Source organism: Acipenser ruthenus, chromosome 2 (assembly GCF_902713425.1).
Source record: "Acipenser ruthenus chromosome 2, fAciRut3.2 maternal haplotype, whole genome shotgun sequence".
Lineage (NCBI taxonomy): Eukaryota > Metazoa > Chordata > Actinopteri > Acipenseriformes > Acipenseridae > Acipenser > Acipenser ruthenus.
In genome coordinates, this window is record NC_081190.1 from 67,107,558 (window position 1) to 67,130,749 (window position 23,192).

A 23,192-nucleotide genomic window follows, 5' to 3' on the forward strand; every position below is an offset into this window, starting at 1 on the left:
TCCCTCTGCTGGAGTGTCTCTGCAACACAGGTAAGGATAGCGCAGACTCCCTCTGCTGGAGTCTTGCTGCAACACAGGTAAGAATATCACAGACTCCCTCTGCTGGAGTCTTGCTGCAACACAGGTAAGGATATCGCAGACTCCCTCTGCTGGAGTCTTGCTGCAACACAGGTAAGAACAAAGAAGACACCCTCTGCTGGAGTATCTCTGCAACACAGGAAAGGATAGCGCAGACTCCCTCTGCTGGAGTCTTGCTGCAACACAGGTAAGAACAAAGAAGACACCCTCTGCTGGAGTATCTCTGCAACACAGGCAAGGATAGCGCAGACTCCCTCTGCTGCAGTCTTGCTGTAACACAGGTAAGCGTAAGCAAGTATGGAATGGGCCCTCCCAGAAGAAGGGCTCTGTTGATAAAGAATTGTATCCAGGCTGTGGGGAAGGACCCCTGCAGCTGATGTCCCAGTCGTTCACGGAAACACGGGAGTGTCTCCGTGTTCAAGCACAATATCCATACTGTCCACACCACCTGTGGGTACTGTTGTTCATGTGTGTCACAATAAAGCACGTCCAGAAAACCAGACTGTTGCCTCAGTTCTCTCTGTTACAGCCCGCTGTTCCTGCAGCGCATGAATGCGCACTTTCCCTCCGAGTCCCGAGTCAAACACACATACACAAATAGACGGCAGTTGTGACGGTTCCCAATCGTCACGGAAACTTCGGAACTGTTTTAAATTAACTACCGAGAGGCAGCGTTTATCTACCAACGTTTCATAAAATAAATTAAACTTTGTCAAAACAAAAGACTACCTCAACAAGAGGAAAACGCTCACGGTATAAACAAAACACAACTCTTGTTCAAAAAAGAAACTAAACGTTCACTTTACCTTACAATACTACGTAATGCACTCTCAACCTTCTGGGTACTATTCAGCAGGACAAACCGGCGGTGCTCCCCACAATCACCCCCTGCTGTCCCGCTCCATTTCCCTTTATACCCAGAAACCCCGCCTTGCCCATTAGTGCTAAGGTTCCTGGGTTGTGTAGTCTTTCAAATGGAGTCGCCATTACTTAAAGGCGACGCCGCTCTTTCTTACAATATATATATATATATATATATATATATATATATATATATATATATAGTTCTATACTACAGTATAGGTAAGAATAATGATTCTGTTTACTGGAGACTGTGGTTTGTTTGAAAACAACATTGCTATGGCACTAAGCAACCTGGGAGTTATCAATCCTCTTACACCACAAGGATAAGACAAGAGATACTTTGGATACTTTATGTTTAAAAACACCCATTTTATTGCGACTCTAAAATTAGTTTTATTCCTACTGCCAACTGGAGACCAAGGGGAGGCACGTAAAATGTAACTATAGAATCGGACAACCTGCCAGCCATGCTTTATATATCATCTTTCATTTCATAGTAAAGAGATATAATGCACTATATTATATTTTATTATGCAATGCTTAACATCTGACTATGATTTATCCAGAAATGCAGTAATATTACTATTATGAAATGTAATTTTCATCTCATGTTCTTCATTATCATTTCTTAAGAAATTCTGCAACAGTTTTTCATAACCATGGTAGCTCCATGTAGAACAGCACACACACACATTTTATGATATAACCAGCAATACACGGCATGCAAAACAAACCTTACTGTAGCTGAGCATCAGACACAATACATCATGCAGTAGATCTGATTTAGAGCTAAGCAGGGAAAAGGGGTGACTGAGTTTCAGCAGGACAAATCCACCGCAGCTACCCGGAGAGGCAATATCCCATCTCGGGTAAGACAATGATGACAGGCGCATTAATGGCACAATGATTTATGAAACTTAAACTGAAGTATTGCTATTCATTCTTTCTGAAGGACTATTCAAGGAGCAGGCAATCTTTTTGGCGTAGTTTTAGCTTCACTGAAACTCGATTTTTCAAGGTGGGGGAGGTACAATTTTCCACAGTATTTGTTATAACAAAGACTTCCAGGCCTCAGTAATTATAAGGTTTAAATGTTGAATGCAGAAATGCAATCTGGTTTTAAACTACCCCTTGGTGGGAACATATTCTTTAAAATCGAAAGAAGAGTTATCATTAACTATATAATGCAGAATGCATTAGCAACAGCCACTCCAAACTTTGTTGTATGCTGTATGGCAGTGGTGGCCAACACACCAAACACTGCGATCCATTTGGTGGGTCTCAACAGGCTCTGCAATCCACCAGTAAGCTATGAGTATGACCAACCATTATTAGTGGGACTTATAGTGTCCAGTAGCATTTTTTATATTAAGCATAGGTAGTTATAAAACAGAAACTTACCAGCATTTTTCATCTGAGTCTTGAAACCTGGCTAACTTTTTTGAGGCACATGTGCACCTAAGTTAAAAAGTGTAGGTGCGCACTGAAAAATTTAGGGGCACACACACAAAAAAAATACAATTTTGCACAAATGTATTGTTGAATAGCTACATTTTATTCCCCTTCCTTTCTTACATAACAGTTGTGCTAATAGATTTTCACGTCTGACCTTCTGGCTCCCTGTTAAAAATGCAGTCTTGCCTCCCATCAGTTCCCCTGCATCCTGACAAAATGTGCAAAACATGGATTTTTTTTTTTTTTAACATTGTCAGACTTAAGCCAGGGAAAATCTTTTAGCCACTGTTGGTTGAACTTGTATGTTCTTTTGCTACCTACAACTGTGAACACGCTGTAACTAACATAGCCCTTCTCAAAGTTCCCTGTTCGCTTTCATCTTCCGACATACCTTCATTGCTCATTTCTTGTAAAGACGCCGACATATCTGAATTTTGTTCATCACGGTTTTCTTTTGAAACCTCTCCAATCACATGAAAATAATTTGTTATTTTCCTCATCTTGGTTTGACAAGTTTTCAGACTGTCTGGAAAAGCAGTGAAATTGGCAGGGTATGGGATTTGTAGTTTTTAATGTGTGATTAACAGTGGGCAGTGAACACCAATAAACTACATTTCCAACCCTAGTGGAAATTCCAGTAGAAAATTTGCAACTGGCTACTACTGGTGACCTGTTGCAGCTGGTTTCAGATAGGTTTTTGGACAGCTGCCATGAACAAGACATTCTAAGTCAGGAAGAGAAGACACTATTGCGAGAAGCTAGCAAAGAAATACCATCATCTTTGGTGGTGTACAGCAGAATAGTTATAAATGGACAAAGGTATGAAAGCAAAGGCTTGTGAAAACTAACAACAGAATAGTGGAAATATCAGGCCAAAAAAAGGTGAAATAATAAAAATTCCACAATTGAAAATGAAATTGTTATATTCATAGAAATGTCAGAAATAGAGCCAAGACAAGATATTGTCAGCAGAGTCTCCCACATTAAAATTAGAGTGTAACACTATAAAGTCATTTTTAATTACAACACTTTATTTTTTAGAGCAACAAAAATATACCATAAAACAACACTGCTTACACTGTACTAAAAAGTTAAATGTTTGGACAAAAATGTTTCATATTATTGTTTTTGTCATTTATTATAAGTAATACTGTAATCCAATTGCTAAATGTGTTAATTAAAGATGAGGATTGTAAATATGCTCCATGTGTGTGTGTTTTTTTTTTTTAAATCTTTGTCTCTCTTAAGATGGAAGTCTGTACATTTTTTTTAAATAACAATTGTGCTATACACAATTTAAATTGGAAAGGTTTATTGATACTGCAGCAATAACTATTGCAGTTTTGGCAAAAAAAAAAAAAATCATATTATTCATACTATACAATTACTGTACATTTGTATAATATTTGTTCCTGTAAATATTACATTGTGATATGTAAAAAACAATCCCTCAAGCTCAGTAAAAATGAATGAATCCACTGTAAATGCATTGTACAATAAGACATAGGCCTACTTTATAGGCTGAGGCACAACATTTTTAACTCCTTACATTTAACAAGACTAGAATCTACTTGAGTATTATTTTTAAATATCACCCAACTTTAAACACTGAATTGAAAAAAATAGCTTAATGAATCCTTAAAGCAGATTTATTAAATATCATATTTGTTTATTGCTCACATTGTCAAACAGGTAACACAGCCAGCAATAATGACCCATGATGTGGTACGGATCAGAAAAGCCAGAACACTTGTTGTCATGTTGGTGTGTTTTTTTTTTTTTTTTTTTTTTTTAATCTCTCTTCTTGCAGTGATTTAGAGGACAGATCTCAAACCCCAGTGCACTAGAGTGGACATTTTGAAAAGGGCTTTCAAACAGACTTTAAAGTTATAAGTGTAAAACGTTGTCAGGATGTTAACAATGAAAAGAAAAATTAAAGGTTGTTTAAATACTTGTAGCAACACGCAGGGACGTATAACACTGTATTTTACTTACTCTTTAATATGTCATGTGTGGGTGAAATCGTTTCACACTGTTTGAGCAGACAGAATTGCTTTACCGCCAACCTGCCCAAAATTAACTTATATAAGCTATAGTTACCAAACTAATTAAGCTGTTAACAATCATTCAAAAAAAGGATTAACATTTGCTTTAACTGTCACAAAAAAAGATGCACATTGTCTGCCAATCTGTGCATCTCACAGTACCCCTGGAGTCACTTACAGCTTAATCTTATAAGAACAAATTTCAATCCTCCCTTACCCCCAAAGAGGGTGGTCCCTGGACTTCCTGAGCAGGTAGAGGTGGTGAAACTTAACTTGCCTTTGCCTGTGCTTGTGGCGGAGTGTCCCGCCCCTATTTATTATTATTTGTATTTTTGTTTGCGGCGCGGATAAAAGCGCCACGTCTTTTGTTATTGTTTTTTATATTTATAATTTAAAAACCCCGTGAGGATGCATGACTGATCAGCTACTGATTATTTAGCTAGCTGACAGTCATGCATCCTTACCAAACACGTGCAGACTGTGGCCGAGGGGTAATAAGATAATTAACAGCTAGTTAACCCCTCGGCCAGAGTATAAGAACCAGCAGCTGTCCGTGCTGCGGGGTTGGGGTGTACAGAGAGGAGGTACGGGGAGATAGACAGGAGACAGAATATAAAAACAATTGCTAAAACGTGCTAGATTAGCCAGCACAACACTTACTTGTTTGTCTGTTTATTCGTTTGGCCCTCGTGCCCTTTTGTTTCTGTTTTGTTGTTTGTTTAAATCTTTCATTTTGTTTTGTTTATTAATAAATCAGCTGAACGCCATTGCATTCAGCTTCACCCGCCCATCCATTGTTTTGATTCAGTTACTTCCTGGTCCGTGACGTCACCACACCTCACCACTGCAAGCCATCCTGCCACAGTGCTTTACCCTGCTCTGTGGCTAGAAAGAGTTTCATCTCCAGTGTTCATAGTAATCATGCTGATGTTCTGAAATAACACAGAATCAAAGCAATAAGTGAAAGTATCCAGTGCAATGCGAAGTATTCTTTTTCTTATCTTTCACACTTACAGTAGCATCAAAATATTTTGCTCCTGTAAATATACTTACTGTTTATATAAAGCATCCTAAGAACATAATACAGTTGGATCCAGTTCAGTGGTATCTGGAAGAGCAGTGCTATCCAGCTTCTCTGTGTCCGCTGGCATCCACCCACCCTGCCTTTCAGTGTATCCATGTCACACATTCCAAATCCCCTCTTGCACTCACTGCCGCCAGCTTTACCAACAGTATTTCAACCCCTTATTGGTGGATTAAGAAGCTCCATTTTCGCAGATATCACTTGTTGCAGGGGGAATTATCACCCTAGAAACAAGCTCAATATAGAATATGGATGCTGGATCCAATAGAGGTTTCATAAAGATAAAAAAGCAAGACATTTATAAATACCCAATTGAAATAGCTTTCCTTCACTAAACAACATCTCAGTCACCTAGCCAAGAAGCAACATATTTTCCGTCACATACAACTATGCTATAAATCAATGTATTTCACTGCTTCACTGATTGCCACAAAACAAATACTTTTCCAGGAAATTTAACCTTTGAATTGAAGCAGCTGGCTGCAGTACAAGACTACCAGTTATATTTCTCAAAGTACAAATTCATTAAACCTGTGACAAAAAATATAGAGACGCTTTCATGCAATGACACATAGGCATGAATAAACAGTTTTACACTGTGGCTTTAATACACTGTACTTTGACTTATTAATAATAATAATAATAATAATAATAATAATAATAATAATAATCTGCCCTCAGTACTAAGTGAATATTAATATTTAAATTAATTATTCTCTGCAATACTTTTGACACATTATTACTCGTTGTTAATGATATTACACTACTGACTGACCTTTATTTAGCATGCATATAGTCTCCATGTTTTGTATAAACTTGGCCAAGACTGTTAAATCATTTAATTCGGTGAAGAGTTCAATTCCAAATCAAATGCCTGATGGTTTTCCTGTTGTTGTTTTTTTTTTGTTTGTTTCAGCGATCAAAGTTATTAGATATATTTTAAATGTCATAACAATGCATGTAGAAACAAAATGTGTGATATTTTAGGGCATCTGTAATAGAGATAAAAATGTATTTTAATAGGTAGCTTTAAAGAAAGCTCCTTGGGCCATTGTACAATAGTCACTCAACAGTATAATATTTGGCCCCTCAAGTCACATTGAATTCCTATCTGTTAGCACTGTCACCATGAGGGGAATGTGTTTGTACTTGTGCTTTATGTTGTCAATGAATGTGTTTGTTTACTTTCAAATATTTTAAATAAAGAACCAAAAGCCTTCCCTTATCAAAGTTTACTGCAGCATATCATGGTAACGGCATAGTAAAGAATGGATACAGCATAGTAAAGCAAAGGCAAACAGGGTATATTACAAATATGTATGGTAAAGCTTTAAACATTCCCAAATCAATCAATCAATATTTATTTTATATAGCGCCTTTCATAGTGGGCCATCATCACAAAGCGCTTTACAAGATAGTGAGGAACAATGCATAATACATTAAATACAGTGAAATACAGGGCATAGTACATTAAATACAAACAGTAAAACAAAACAAAAAACAAAAAAGCAAATACATTAAATACAGGCATAATACATTAAATACAAGGCTAGGATGTGAATTCTAGACATTGTGGATGCGTGAGTCATACAGAATCATATGAATAAGATGGAGTGAAAAACCTGAAATAGCAATTTAGACAACAGCTAAAAACAGATATCAGACTTAAAGAGTATTGAAAACAAGAGAGAACAAGTGGGTCTTGAGAGTTGATTTAAAGCGAGCGACTGTGGGAGCATCACGCACCAAAGCTGGGAGAGAGTTCCAGAGAGTCGGGGCCATGAAGCTAAAAGAGCGCTCTCCGAGTGTGGTGCACTTTTGCTTGGGTATAACAAGCAAGCCTGAGTCACAGGACCTCAGCTTGCATGCAGGGACATAGCGGGTCAGCAGGTTGGAGAGATATTCTGGACCAGTGTGATGAAGGGCCTTGTAGGCAAGCAGGAACATTTTGAAAGTAGTCCTGAACTTTACAGGTAGCCATTGCAGCTGGGCAAGACAGGGGATAATGTGATCATGTTTTTTACATCTGGTAAGGATCCTAGCAGTAGCATTTTGAACCAGCTGCAATCGGTTTATGGCACGTGACGGGAGACCACCGTAGAGAGAGTTGCAGTAGACGAGTCGAGAGGAGATGAATGCATGACAGAGTATCTCTGCATCCAGGAGGGAAAGGTAGGGACGGATCTTTGAGATGTTTCAGAGGTGGTAGAAGGAGGATTTGACTACAAAGGAGATTTGGGCATCAAAGGAGATGTTACTAAACAGAAGTACACCAAGGCTTTGTACAGTGGGGGAAGGCAGAAGCAGACAGTTTCCTAGGTTCAAGGCAATAATATTGAGATTCTTGAGTTGAGTTTTCAATCCTACTAGAAGAAGTTCAGATTTGTTAGTGTTGAGCTGAAGAAAATTGGCAGACATCCAGGCCTCGAAGTCTTGGATGCAAGCTGAAAGCCAGACCATGTCAGAGGGACATCCAGGGTCAAGTTTTAGGTAGAGCTGGGTGTCATCTGCATAGGAGTGAAACATAAGGCTATATTGGTGGATGATGTGACCCAAGGGAAGCATGTAGATGTTGAAGATAAGAGGCCCAAGAACAGACCCTTGAGGGACACCGCAGGTGACCCGGTTTGCGTCATATATGTATATATATATATATATATATATATATATATATATATATATATATATATATATATATATATATATATATAAAATCGCAGGCTAGGGGGAGGAAGAGAGGAAGATGTAGTCAAGGAGGGGCCAAAAGACTACATCCCCCAGAATGCCATGGGAGGGAGCCAGGATGGGGTTCATCTGGCTCTGAATAAAGGTAACTTGCCGGCAATCAGCAGGCAGGTATAAGGCAGGACAGAAATGTTTGTTCAGGACAGTCTCCAGTCTGTATGAAATTAGGGTGTCACAGTGATTTTAGATAGAGGTACTGTGTGAACCTTTTTTGTGTTTTGTGTGTGTTTACAAGTGTTTTGTTCTAATCGGTAAACGACTTAGCTGTCCGATGATAGTTTAGTTTTAATAATTTAAAAAGTTTAGTAAGCACTCCATGTGTGAGTTAGCTTTTTGTTTTTGTTTTCATGTATATATATATATATATATATATATATATATATATATATATATATATATATATATATATATATTCAGTACTAGCAATACTATACTCAACATTTTTAAGTGTTTGATTCCAACTTTGTACGTTAACTAAATGTAGATAAAAAAAAAAAATGATAATGACACAGATGCAGTTCAAGAGAATTATGATGTTAGGATGAAGTGTATACAGTAAAGTACTTATTTATTTATCGCTATTAACAAAAATTAGTTTGAACCAAACAACATGTACTATTGTAAGGAACTAACTTAAAGAGTAAGTAGCGAGGTCAATTATATGAATGTATTTTTTTTTAAATCGCTCTTCCAGCAGTAATCAGAGGACACACCCCTGGTCTCATCCCAGTGCACTAGTGCTGACATGCTGAAAAGAGCTTTGAAACAGACTTTAAACTTCTAAGTGTAAAAAGTTGTCAAGATATTAACAATGAAAAGAAAAATGACAAGCACCGGTATGTTATTTAAAGACTTGTAGCATGTGGGGACCTATAGCGCTATATTTTTCAGAACCCCGCTACTTACTCTTTAAGGAAGTAACAAGTAGCTGACTAACAGTAAAACATAGCTAAACTTGAAAAAAAAAATGAGCTTAAGGACAGTGGTCCTCAAATTTGGGCCAAATTCCTAAATTCTGTACTAAATTCATAGAGCAATACTATAATCACTTTCATTCCCCTTTCCTCCAAAATTACAGTTTTTCCCACATTAAAGGTCACTGAATCTTGCATCAACTGCCTTTAGCACACATGTACATCAAATGTTTCAGCTTTACAGGCTGTGCAAAAGATGTGTGGCTAAATGGCACAATTTGCACAGTCGGCTTAAACAGATTACCTGGGGTGCATGTGGTGTGCAGGTTTATTATGAAGACCTCTGCTCTAGGGGTTTGAGCTCTTAAACATGAATATTGCTTTTTGAGTGCTTTTCTAACATGCTAATCATTTATATGTACAGAGTTTGAAAAGTAGTATTTCCCTAGGCTTGTGGATTAACTGCAAGCTCTGTGTTAAGTGAAACTTCTTTTGTGCTCAAAAGCTTAACGCTTCCCACAAACCATTGTAACACCTTCCTTTTGTTAAAAGCTTTTATTTAAACGGCATTTCAGTGAGTTTAAAAAAAAAAAAAAAAAAAAAAAACTCCTGAAGTGAAGCAAGCAGTACCATGATATTGTTTTTGTGAAATAAACATACATGCCAACAGTCCCTATATGGCCGATATTTACCCATAGAAAAAAATCATTTATTTTGCACAGTAGAGTGAAAACCACACGTTGTGCTCTTTGTGCGGCAGACACATCTTCTGATCACTAACTTATACAAAGGTAAGAACGCTTCATTACGTCTGTTTTTACTGTCATGATCTTCGTGTCGTGTTGCGTTGGGAGGGATTTGTCTATTATATGATAGAGTGTTTTTCTTTTCTTCTTTCATCTGAAAAAAAACAAAAAACCGATTTAACACACTGGATTGATATCTGAGCAGAAGATGGGTATTTGATCAAAAAACATAAATAAAAAAGGCAAGACGAACAATTCATTTATTTAAAATGTGTATGTAACATTTCCTTAAGAGATATAATAAGCATGGGTATAAATAAAGCAGTGAAGTAATCCTTGGGATTCAGGATGTATTCCCTTTAATGGTAATTCAGTTGAAGGTGCACCTTTCTGCGATACTTTTACAATGCTTCTCATTGTGCTATGTTGGTATAGGTTGTAGTGTATACAGATGATCTAAATTATAAATATTAGGTATTACTGCAAACCATTTGAGATTATTGAGGTTTCATTTTAAAATTAATTTTATATTTACTTGTTATCCCCTAAAACTGAACTATGTAGGGATAACTCGTTTTAAATACCACTTAAGCCTTGGTGACAATTTTCACCTGGCAGATGATAATGGGAAAAAAATCCTTTCACAATGAGAAAGAACAGTCTGAAAGGAAACCCAATAGAAAAAAAGGCTCAGCTTTCATTTCTTTGTGTTCCACTCTGTACCAGCTAACTATTTTGCCCTAAGAACCTAAGAACCTCATTCATAAAAAAATGGCCTTCTCTGTGAAATTTGCATTTAATAATTCCTACACACAGAAATGGAAAACAAATGTATGTTGCTTATTATAACATATGCATTTAGAATATACACAGTAATGTTTTTATTATACTGCTGTATTGTAGTGAATAAATTGAACATTGTTGTATGAATTTCCATAATATAGAAGACAAGTAATTGATAAACTGATAAGTCGCTATTTTAATAATTAGCTAAAATGCTTCAGCTTCCATCTTCTTCAGATAACATGGTAGAAATAGCTAGGTAGTGAGTTATCAGTTTATCAATTACTTTTCATTAAGTATTTCTAGTGATTGGTTCTCCTTGGATCTAGAACTGTTTGCTGCTTTTGAATTCTCTCTCTCTAATATATACATATACACACACACACACAATATATATTATATGTGACATATTCCACATGGGTACTTCAGTTAGGAGGTTTAAAATGATTCCCAGGATTACTGGTGAATCAAAAAGTTTAGATTTACAGTTTATAGAACAAAACCTGGATAAAGCAGTATTGTTCCAAAATAACACCTGTTCATATTTTATATACATTGTAAATATATTGCTTTTGGAAAGCCTGGTTACAAAATATTTAAATGTGCAAGAATGGTGTAGTATGAGAAGCTTGTTCTCATAGTCGTATGAAATCATTTGAATCAAGGGTTTCATATTACTGTTTTTATTTTTTAGAATCCACATTTTCTCTTGATGGCCTCCCTGGACTTAACCTTTTAAACCCCTTATTATGACATCTGCAGGAGCACACTATACCTGTGGTGTTCATTGGGTCAGCTAGTGACACCATTTATTGTACAGCATTACAGGATTGGTTATGCTTTTGACCTTCCTGATCTGTCTCACAATAAATTCTGCCTCCTTTTTTGTCAAGAAGATTCCCAGTCTCTCTCCTGCCACACACACACACACATAGTCTGTAGGGTTACTTTTTTAATTCACATTTGAGGAAGCCTCTGAACTTTCTTGAACTAATCTGAAAAATGAAGGTGGCTGTCAGACAAAACAACAACACCAAATATATATTGTGCTCTGGCTTGCAAATCTGCTGCCATGTTTGAGAACCAAAAACTGAAACTGATTTTATTACGTGTAACTGTGCATTTCACATCCAATTACAGGAAGAAATTGCTGAATTTGAAATTATAATATTTACTGTTGCATATTATATCATTGTTCCTGCTAACTTCTAAAACTGGAAATACAATATAATCAAAATAGACAAGTTTGGGAGCTGACTGGTATATCCTTTAATAAGTTTGAGAAATGTGACTATGTACCCATATAAAAGTTTACCATAGTGAAAGCATGGTAAAGCATAGGAAAACAATGTAAAGAACAGTGAGGTATGGTAAAGCATATTAATAAACATGATAAACCAGGATAAATTATGGTTAATACATGGTATTACCATGGAAAAAATAATGGTAAAAGTGCAAAAATACCATGGTAAACTGGTATAAGGGAATGTTGGTAGAATTCAGGTAGTGTTGTGCACATGGATTGAATGAGGCAGGTTTTTAAAATGTTTCTTTTTTTCTTGAAAGTTTTTAAAATGTTCATGTGAGATTCATGGCCTAACTCTTTGAAACACCTATAATACATGTAAATAAATAATGTAAACACGTAAATATGCAAATGGTGGGGGTGGTTCAAATGGATGCCGACAGAAACTGATCTATATATATTAGCAATAAATATGGAATATCGTATGTGACCAACCACTTGAGAAGTGATGATATCTCTAGCCAGTACAGTCTCTACACTCATTCAATCTGACTCTCAGTGCTTGCTGACGAGGGTTATTGAAAAAACAGCCACAAGCATTTTCCTTGGAGCTGATGAATGACCACAATCACTCCCTCTGAAATAAAACTAAACTCCAAAGGAAACAAAGCGTTTAAGGTAGAAATACATTACATTCATAAATATAGGTTGCACAGGGTATAGGAAGGAGTTGTCTCTTAGTACAATAGATGGTCAACTAGTTACAGCAGTTATATGACAAGACCTTGCCATTTTATAACAAAAGTTAGACTGGTGAAGAGTGGTGGTAAACAGCTCTGCCACTTGATGTACTGCATAACCCCAGATACAGTGAAAACGAGTCTCACAAGGGCCAGAAATCCAAGGGTTTTCTTGAGCAGCAGGAAGAGCACTTCATTCATTAGGATAAAAAGTCTTACATGTTTGGTTTCTTCCTCAAAAAAGTACAGTGGTAAAGCCAAACAGGCAGACATGCTTTTCTTCTAGGCTGTGCTGCTCTTTTGCTGGGTTGCTTTGGGTGTGCGGGTGATGAATTCTTAGTGTTTTAGCCCCCCCACATACCTTTGGGGATTACCTTGTTATTCATGTTTACCAAGCACAGCTCTCAAAGGAGTGTTGAGGAAACCTTAATCCAATCCTCCACTAAAGTTAAAAAAAGCTGCTTATCATAAAAGGACCTCCCTTTCCTTTTTTTTTTTTTTTAAAGGATTTCTAATCTTATCTCAATTATTATTTATATTGTTAAGGTGTGCAGAATTTACCTTTTATTTTGCATTTCCTTCTGCCATCCAAGAGTTTATGAGGAAGTTACGAGCACTCCACCCTCCCTTTATATACTGTATGTGTTAAAAAGACATCTAATCTTTAAATATGCCAGAATGTGGTTGTTTGGACTCAAGTATCCATGCCATGAAGTCTCTTTTAATATCTAACACTTGCCACACAGTATATATACCTAAATAGACACATGTACGGATGTGTGTGTTTGGTGAGTGTGTCAATACAAGAGGTGAGGAGTAGTGTAAATGTATAGATCTTAGTTATGTATTGCACTTGCACTTGCACTCACCTTCAGCCAAGAGAGTATTATTATTATTATTATTATCTAGGGCAGCAGTGTGGAGTAGTGGTTAGGGCTCTGGACTCTTGACCAGAGGGTTGTGGGTTCAATCCCAGGTGGGGGGCACTGCTGCTGTACCCTTGAGCAAGGTACTTTACCTAGATTGCTCCAGTAAAAACCCAACTGTATAAATGGATAATTGCATATAAAAAAGAAAGTAATTGTATGTAAAAAATAATGTGATATCTTATAACAATTGTATGTCGTCCTGGATAAGGGTGTCTGCTAAGAAATAAATAATAATATTATTATTATTTATCCAGGGCAATTTACAATTGTTACAAGATATCACATTATTTTTTACATACAATTACACATTTATATAGTTGGGTTTTTACTGGAGCAATCTAGGTAAAGTACCTTGCTCAAGGGCACAGCAGCAGTGTCCCCCACCTGGGATTGAACCCACAACCCTCGACCCTCCAGTCAAGAGTCCAGAACCCTAACCACTACTCCACACTGCTGCCCCTCCACATGAGTATCAATATTTGTTCCAGCTTAATGTCTTATAGAGTGACAATAGATGTCACTCAATAAGTTATGTAAGAACATATCATTGGCACTTGTGATAAAGGTAGAACAGCCTATTTATTGAGCTTCAATGGTAATTTAATTGAAAGGGAAAGACAGTTAGAAATTGAGTATCAGACCACAATGGGGAAAAACAACAAAGCGATGCAGCACACTACAGAAACTGATTAGATATAAAAAAGGAAATAGCTCCATGCTTGAATGTAGGGAAGTGCAGGGATATGAGGAGCACGCATGGGACAGGTAGAGTTGGTAGGGAGCTGGTGAGGCCTTAAGAAACAGTACCACGTACTGTGGTGTGGATCATGGGTAATAAACCACATATTATAACACATTTTATATGTCTATAAAATAGTAGTTAAAAACAGTGGTGGCACAGTTATTTTTTTATTGTGTAAATGCTTTACTAATACTTACAGAAAAGAAGTAAAATGCAAGGTAACATAAGGTAACTCCCATACAGACATTCTTCCCCTCTTTGAAGTGAGGCACAGTCAATAATTTGAGACGGCATTAGCTAGACTGCTATTAATTGAGGCCCATTGAAACAGTGGGTTATTGTTCTGAAGCGCTTCAAAGATCAAATATCTCCTGTCTCCTTTATATTTTTAGCATATTGAATTTAATCATCTCTTTCACATCAGTTTCAATAACGAACAGGCTAGTTTTTAAGCTCTATTACTTTGTGTAACCTTGTGTTTGGTACAGCTTTTTACATTCCTTTTTTTATATCAGTATTGGAACAGCCACTGTAAGTAGTTTTTTTTTATATTTTAAGCAATTATGTGGGGTCCATAAATGACTGAATTGCAAGGTCTTACATACAGCTATGACCAAAAGTTTTGCATCACCTATAATTTTAGGATTGAGACAAAATTAAAAAGAAAAAAACTATATGAACATAATTGTAATATTTTATTTAACATCATGTACTCAAAGAAACCACAAAATTATATTGAAAAAGTCTACTGGAAGCCATAATAGAAGTACAGTATTTCATGTTAGGTTTCCAAATGTCATATTTTTCAATTTCTGTCAGTTTTTTTTTTGTGTATGTAAAACTACAAAGCGGTATGTAATTCAATTTGTTAACGTAACATTATTTAGCAGGTTTCATTCGACTTTATTTAATTCTATAAGGTGATGCAATACTTTTGGCCACATCTGTACATTAGTTACTAATGTTTACAGGTATGTGCACACTGCTTTGTGATGCAAGAATTGCAGCATAAGACAGAATTACTGGACAGCTTATATAAAATTGTGGATCATTATGTACTTATTATGTCTGTCTGTCTGTCCCACTCTATATGGTAAACATAATAACAGTCTTACATTTTCACAAAAAGCATGGTTGAGTGCAGTAAAGCATAGGGAAAACTTCACCTTAGAGAAACTTGGCATAAGAAAGACATAAATACATATTCTTAAAGTAAACATTAATAAAGAACCATTAATATATCTTTACCCAAACAAGGTAATATGCAGTGGCTATAAACTATATCCAATATAGGTTTATCATAGGCTATGCATGAGGCTGATCCAGTGCTGGGTCACAGTCTGGGAGTTTTACCTGTTGTCTATGGAGAACCTTTATCCATTATGGAAACTCTATGGATGTTCCTTGACAATTAACCACATAAAAGTATTTCCAGGTTTTGCCAGAGATTTACAGTTTGTGGTGTAAATGGAATGCACATGAAGGAATATATACCCTGTTTTAACAGCTCGTGCAAGTGAGCCTGGCTCTGTAGTACAGTGGTTAATATCTGGTGGTTAAGAGAAGGAACCGCAGTCACATATTGTTATGCCAACACTGCTCTATATTCTTTGTGACGTTCCTGTAGAAGAAAAAAACTTTTTCAAATACAAAGACTCTGGAGGAGTATTAGGAAGAAATGCTGTACAAGTAAGCACCAATAAAGTACTCAGAGAGACACTGTAAAAATAGCACGAAAATTAATCATGTATAAAATACTGATAAACGTGTTGCTGGCATATATACAGCCATGCATTTATCTACAGGACTTCACATAAGTCTGATGGACAAAATCATTAAAGTTGCAACTATAAAGTACTGGGACCTGTCTAATAAAAAAGCAAACACAAGGCCAGGTTAAACACCTCTACTCTCCCAATTGTCTGAATATGTGTATGGGCAAGAGTACAATGGCAGATGCCTATCTCCAGTCAGCATAATACCATAAAAAAAGAAAAAGCTGGCTGCTGAAAGATATGGCATTCCTCTAGGGATTTACTGATTTTGGATAAAAAAACAAACAGTAGACTAATCTGACTCAAGCACAATACTTTCTTGGTCGGGACTATATCTGGTTTCTGTTGACCTTTGAGCAGCATTAGTCGCCTGTTTAATAAAGCCATACATTTCTGTTCAAAGCCCCTTCACTTTCAAAGGTTAACAAACCATATTAGTATTGATGACTTACTGGTATGTACAGTAGAATGGTCTTTTTAATCATGATTTCTTGGCAAACACTGCTTACACTCCTTACAAAATAATACCTGAGGTACAGCTTGTAAAGAAGCACAGGGGCTGGTGCTGTCCTTCCACTGATCTGTATATGAGTAATCCGGTATTATAGGATGCTGTTGAACAAAATACTTCACTGTTATTGCAATATGGCAGCTATCATTGTCTGATGCTCCTTACAAAACACGTTAGTTTGTGTGAAGTTTTGTGCTTTAGAAATAAACCTATAATTTATGGCTCAATAAGCGAAGAGCCTACAGTATGGGCACACACTTTAAATGCAGTGCACTTTGTTCACCTTTGGCCTTTTACAACCTGTAGTAAAACTGTAACAGCCTTTAGAAAAACATTTAATCGGTTTAGGAGTCTAGACTATCACTCTGTCCTGGGATGGAATTTGAAATACCGGTATATAAATACCATATATAGGCTGTCCCTCACAAGCACACTAGCAATGACATTTTGGAGAACACCCAACACAAGAGAAAAGTGTCAATTAGGATTTGTTTTGGTCCATGGCTGGCTGACAAAAATCCAATATTGTATGCCAATTGATTATTGACAATATGCCCTTAAAATAATCCATTTATGCTTGTCTACAGCTGTTTTCTAAAGCACTGTACTTGAAAGCAGAAACCGCTGAACATGTTATCTAATTTACTGCAAGAATATTAGCTAGTCTACTGCAGGGTAAAGTCTATTTCTAACAGTAAATTAAACATGTTATCTCCATCAGTAATCCCTAAAAATGTTTGAGAACAATTGGCACCAACATGCAATGGATAACCTCGGAGGGCCCAGATGAATGAACCTTTAGCATTTTAAGAAATATTCACTGTTGCAAGAAACAGTGAATTTATGGATTGAATTGCCTATATTGCCAAAATCACTTGTCTTTCTCTCTGTAGCCCCTTCCAAATGGCCTAGCAGTTGCAATGGGTAACAATTGGATGACTGGTCATCTGATCACATGAAGGGGGAACTCTACTGGGGTCTACAGATGTTTGTATGGACAGCAGGTGTATGCTGTGCTGTTGATATATACAATAGTTCAGCTTAGAGCTGCTGCTAAGACTCAACAGGGTTAATGTTTCCTGTTTTAAGCAAATCGTTTGGACTCTGTTACCTATCCAAAAAATGACACACATTACAAGGTGCTGGAACCTGTGAAACTTAAGAATTTGTCCTTGGTGGGGCAGGGGCTTCATTTTGTGAGGTTGTCAAAGTGTCATTAACAGAGCTGATATGAATTTGAAAGTAAACTCCCTTGTTTCTGAGAGGGATGGATCAGAATGATGAGAACCAAGTCGATGGCAACGTGATCGTGTTTGTGTCAGGTGACAGCTGAGCATCCCGTTTCCATAGGGAGGCTCGTAGCTGTTAATGAGAGAGGACTTCACTGCACAAGAGGAATTTTACTGTGTGTACACAAAACGTGCTGTCTGGCTAATGACCAGTAAAATGACACCTCTACCAATCACATGTCAGAAAATTTATATACCCTGGTAATTCAAAATCACCTACTGTAACTCCCATTGCGTTCAACTAGAGCTTTAGTCGGCAGGCATTATTGCTTAATCAATATACATGTGTAAGCATAAATAATTATTAAAAGTTACAACAATAGAACTTGTCAGTATTTCTCGCTTCCTTCCAAATAACACGTAAGTGCTTGCACTGTTAGGCAAAGGAGCTTAAGAACAGTACACATTTTTTAACTCCTGGGGCTCATTCTATCTTTGTCCTCCAGACCAATTGACAAGCAGCTGCAATACTATGGCCTGTTTTGTAAAGATAGCTGACAGGTTAGCTGATGCTATTTTTTGAGCTATTTAAATACACAAACACAGAGGTCATCAAGTGGCAGACAAAATCATCCATCAAAGCACTAACAGAAAAAAAAACAAATGAAAGACTCAGAGTATGCTAGTCTAATAAATGATGATGAACTCGGATTTGGTGGTTTGTATACATACGTATGCCTCACTGGTTTTACAAGACCATATGAACCAGTCGCAATTAACTTACTATGTAATTAATCATCTTTAAAAAAATGTATGGAAAATATGTACAAGTCCTTGTTAACAGGCTTACAAAAGATTTAGCAAGACAAAAGATTCTTGCTAAAACTATTTTTTCAGATCAACCAACTATATAAACTGCTGATCACAAGTAAAGTACTAATTGTATAATGATGTCCTTAAAAATGCATGAATGTTTCCCTTCTCCCAGTATGTATGTATGCATGTACAGTATAAAATTATGTGCACTGTATACGTGGAATAATCAAGAATATTTGCACACATTACCAGGTGATGCAAAGCTGTCCTTCCTATCTGTGCGGTTTTAGAACATCAACATGTTGTGAGCTCAGCAGAAGTTTGTCCAGCATAGGTACAGTAGTAGCCCACTAGGGTTGGAAGAGGTGGTGGGAATGGACCATAAGCACATAAGTTGTCTCTGTTTCCACTGTGATACAGATTTCCAACATAACTGCATGGTTGAGGGTGTGTACTCTTATAAGTACCTGGTCAAGCTGGATTTGTGCTGTTCCTACCTAATAAATGAATGGCTTTCTGCGCTACAATTGGCTTGAACGTTGTATTACCAAAAAAATACCATACATAGAAATAAAAAGCTTCCCTAAATACATTTCTGTTGTTTCAATTGTTATAAAAGGCCAAACACACATCTAAAGATTTCCCTTAAGTCCAACAGTGAGCAGGCTAATGTACTTTTCTAAAAATTAAGCTAAATCCAAAACAGTCTCCTTTAGAACATCTGCTAGATACATTTTTTTATCTTGCACAGAATGGCTTTGTGTTTCTATTTCCATCACTGACCAGTACATCCCACTGTTAGGGGTATAGACAGCACCTGAAGGGCCCTTCAGGTTGTCAAAGTCATTCAGACCTTTCCAGATTTAACTGTAACTGACTACTGACTCCTGTCTATTATTTGTTACACCTCTGAAGAGGTGTTCAATTCCTACCCCTGTCAGTTGCCCTGGGAGGAAAGGGGGAATAGTATATTCCCTTTGTAGATACTTGCTTCTCTGGGAATCTGGGAAAAGAGACTTTCAGCCTCAGAACAAACTTCTCACTCCCTGCTGTCAGTGAGTACCATCTTATTGGGGTTAATGACCTTTCCGTTGATGTGACTGAGTAGGAGGTCAACGGTCAAGAAACCTGAGCAGGAAGGAGACATTTCTTTCATCCCCAGAGTCTACAGGTTGAAATGGATACAGAAAAAAGCCATGTGAGGTCAAGAAGCAATCACTTCTACAACAAGGATTATTTATATTAACCTCTTTAAATGTTTCAACAAGGGATTTTTAAAAAATATTTGGGTAACACTTTATATTAAGATTATGCTTATTAATGTTTTATAAATGTTTTATAAATATATAATATATGCTTAATAACTATGTTATATAGTGTTAATAAAGCATTGTAGATGCTGTATAACAATGCAATAGCCATAGATGAAATTACAGTTTTATAAAGGGGACAGTTTTTAGCCACCTATTCTACTTTGGGATGTTCAACCATGCAATAGCCATGAACAGAATTACGTTTTAATGAAGGGGACAGTTTTTAGCTACCTATTGTACTTTGGGATGTTTAAACATCATTCTGTCTATGGTTATTGCATGGTTTTAAACCATATATAATGCTTTATTAACACTATATAACATTGTTATTAAGCATATATTATATATTTATAAAACATTAATAAGCCGCACATTACTATAAAGTGTTACCATTATTTGTAATCATGTCTTTTCCACTTTATATGCAAAAGCTTTGTTAAATTAAAGCAAGTGGGTAGTCCAACCAATTACTGAATTTCAGGAAGTCAGTCTGGCTTTCATCACTTATGCTTAATGCTTAGTCTAGGTATATCTGTAAAGGAACCCCACATAAATGAAACTGGGTTTGTACCTGTACCCTTTAATATAAGTATTTGCCTGTACCTCATTGCTATATACATCAGTGTTTTTAAATAATTGGGGCAGCCACTGGGGAGAACCATCTCATTCTCACTACGGTCCTTCACTTTTTATAAACAGTTATAGCAAGGACACAAAAGCTTGTATAACGTCCAAAAACACAAAATGGAAATACCAGCGGTATAAACCTGCATATTATTTTGAATAAAAAAATAAAATAAAATCAATGCCTTTACCATGAACAGTGAAATAAAAATGTCACTTGAATTTCACATTTCTTCATCTGAATACTAAACATTTAATAAACAGTTTTTTTCAACTCTCAGTTATCATTCTAAGAGCTTATATCCAGACTTGGTGCGCTTTGGAAAACACATTGTCATTGTCTTGGTTTTACAGATCATTTGCAGCTAATAACTACTATGGAATCACCCATAAAAATACCTTTAGTCACATGGAGTAATTATTCTGTTTAACCTGAATAAATGATTACATTCTTTATTTAATTCAATTTTTCCGTAAAGCTGCAAAATTATACGAACATTGCATTACTACCAGATAAACACTGAAATAAAGAGAAAAATTATAGCATGTTTTTGGCTTTTCTTACCCTTCGAGCAACATCCTTCTCTTCTATGAAGGACAATTGTTCTATTTATGTCTTGAAGAGTATCACATGCATAAAAATCTACTAACTGCTAAACTGATGCATTCACTTCCATGTTAACTGTTTTATAGTGTATAACTGGTTGATGTACCTGGAATTTGTAACAGCAGAAGGGTTCAACGTTAAACCAGTACTTCCAACCATAAGAACCAGCCTGCAGAAAATACTTCTTATGGGATGTTATGTGACTATGGGCCATATTTTCAAAGGGTTTACTCTAGTCTTTAAATATTTTTTGAAAGAGGTAATACCTCTGATAATTTTACAAAACTAAAACCAAACAGCTAAGTTATATATTTCAAGCCCTCTTAAGCACTGTTTTTCATTTTGTAATATTAACATGTTTTTTTCTACTTTAAAAAAAAGTAGAAAGTTAATTAAAGAATTGAGGAAACACTTTGAAATGATGGCCCTATAAAATGTTTTTAAGAGGTAGACACATTTTTTTGTTAGTCATCAATAAACATCCAGTTTTGTGAACACCTGCATAAGTACCACTGATTAAATACCATCACTACCCTACAGTAAGTTAGGGTTTGGACAGTAACAGCTGGCGAAATAACAGCACTGCAGTCTTTGTGGGCAGATGTACAGCCCAGATAGTTCTGCAGACACATGTGTTTTTAAAGCAGACTCCATTAGTCAAGGTCTACATTCCCTTCACACAGGCACAACACAATGCAATAATGGAGTATCTATTGCAATCAAAGTTCACTGGAGGAGTCCATAGCACTGATGAAGTGATAAAATGTTAAGCCACCAGAAATCCCCAGGGAGTAATCTCTGCAGAAACATTACGCAAACTCTTCCAGGTTTATTAAGTGGATCCTTTCTGTGTCAGCCTAAGTGCTTCATAAGAATAAAAGCCGAACCTGAACATATTTTCTTAAAATTCCTTTTGTGGAGTGTTTGGGACACATGTACAAATACAATAATGCCCTTTGGACAAATTAAAATATATGAAGTAAAACTTGGAACAGTAGACAAACATTTTGGCCAATGCCTGCATGTGTTCTCACCCAAAAAGTGATGTTGGGACAGTGTGCACCAATGCTTTCAAAGGAATCAACCATCTAAGACTGTTCAGAGTTTAGTTAACCATTTTTTTGTATGGTTATACTATCAGGTTCAATAGGATAATGTGCTAACAAACAAGAAAACTGCACAAATCTCAAACAATAAAAGTGTCTTATGCCCAAAAATGAAGGCTACTTCCCACCACAGACAATCAGCAATCAGAAAGGTGATGCACAGAAGCTGTCAAATGTCACTCTCCCTGTGTATCCAACTGGCGTCAACACCCGCTGACCTCACAGGGTGAAACCGACTGAACAAGCTGTCCTCGGCTGCAGCTCAGGGCCCCCCACACATGAATTGTACAGGAGCCCTTACTCACTGAAGTGAGCAAGGGGTACCATTTTACCCTAGTGTCCCCTGCACACCACTCCTGAAGATCTTCTGACTGACCACCTTCCACAGACAGAGACATCGGCCTTTTTCTTTCATTTTAGGCAGGAAGGCCAGCTTCCCCTCTGTATGCTAAACTACATAAGGGTGAGCATACCAGTCAGGACCAGCCTCTTTGGAGGGTGTGACAGTAGGGCAGGCAGTGGTTATTTCATGGTAAACAAATGGACCAGGAACAAAGCTGTTAAGAACCTGAGCAAGGACTGCAGGGAGCTGATACAAGTTGTCAGGTAACAGGTTAAAAATAAATGTGTTCAGGTCAATTGATAATTGATTAATTGGGTAATTGTACATTTTGGAAAGTGCATGCTTTCAGTAGGAAAGGTGTTGAATTCAATTTATCAATGATCAGGTGGGAGGATATCAAAAGTCTGCTCAGACAGATTAGGGGCCATTTTGTTGAAAGAAGTGGGTGACTCTGGGCATGGACAGACAATTAAAACTGAACATATAGTTAAGGTTGT

General features: G+C 36.7%; 1 protein-coding gene across 2 annotated transcripts in view; it reads right to left on the reverse strand.

Annotated features, from left to right (window-relative positions):
- Window positions 1–8,767: 8,767 nt before the first annotated feature.
- The window catches only part of LOC117408969 (uncharacterized), a 51,452-nt gene continuing 37,027 nt past the window's right edge, over window positions 8,768–23,192 (reverse strand). For both annotated transcript variants that reach the window (XM_034014447.3, XM_034014445.3), the window contains exon 8: window positions 8,768–10,085. The gene's annotated coding sequence lies outside the window, so the exon portion shown is untranslated. The remainder of the gene's footprint in view (window positions 10,086–23,192) is intronic.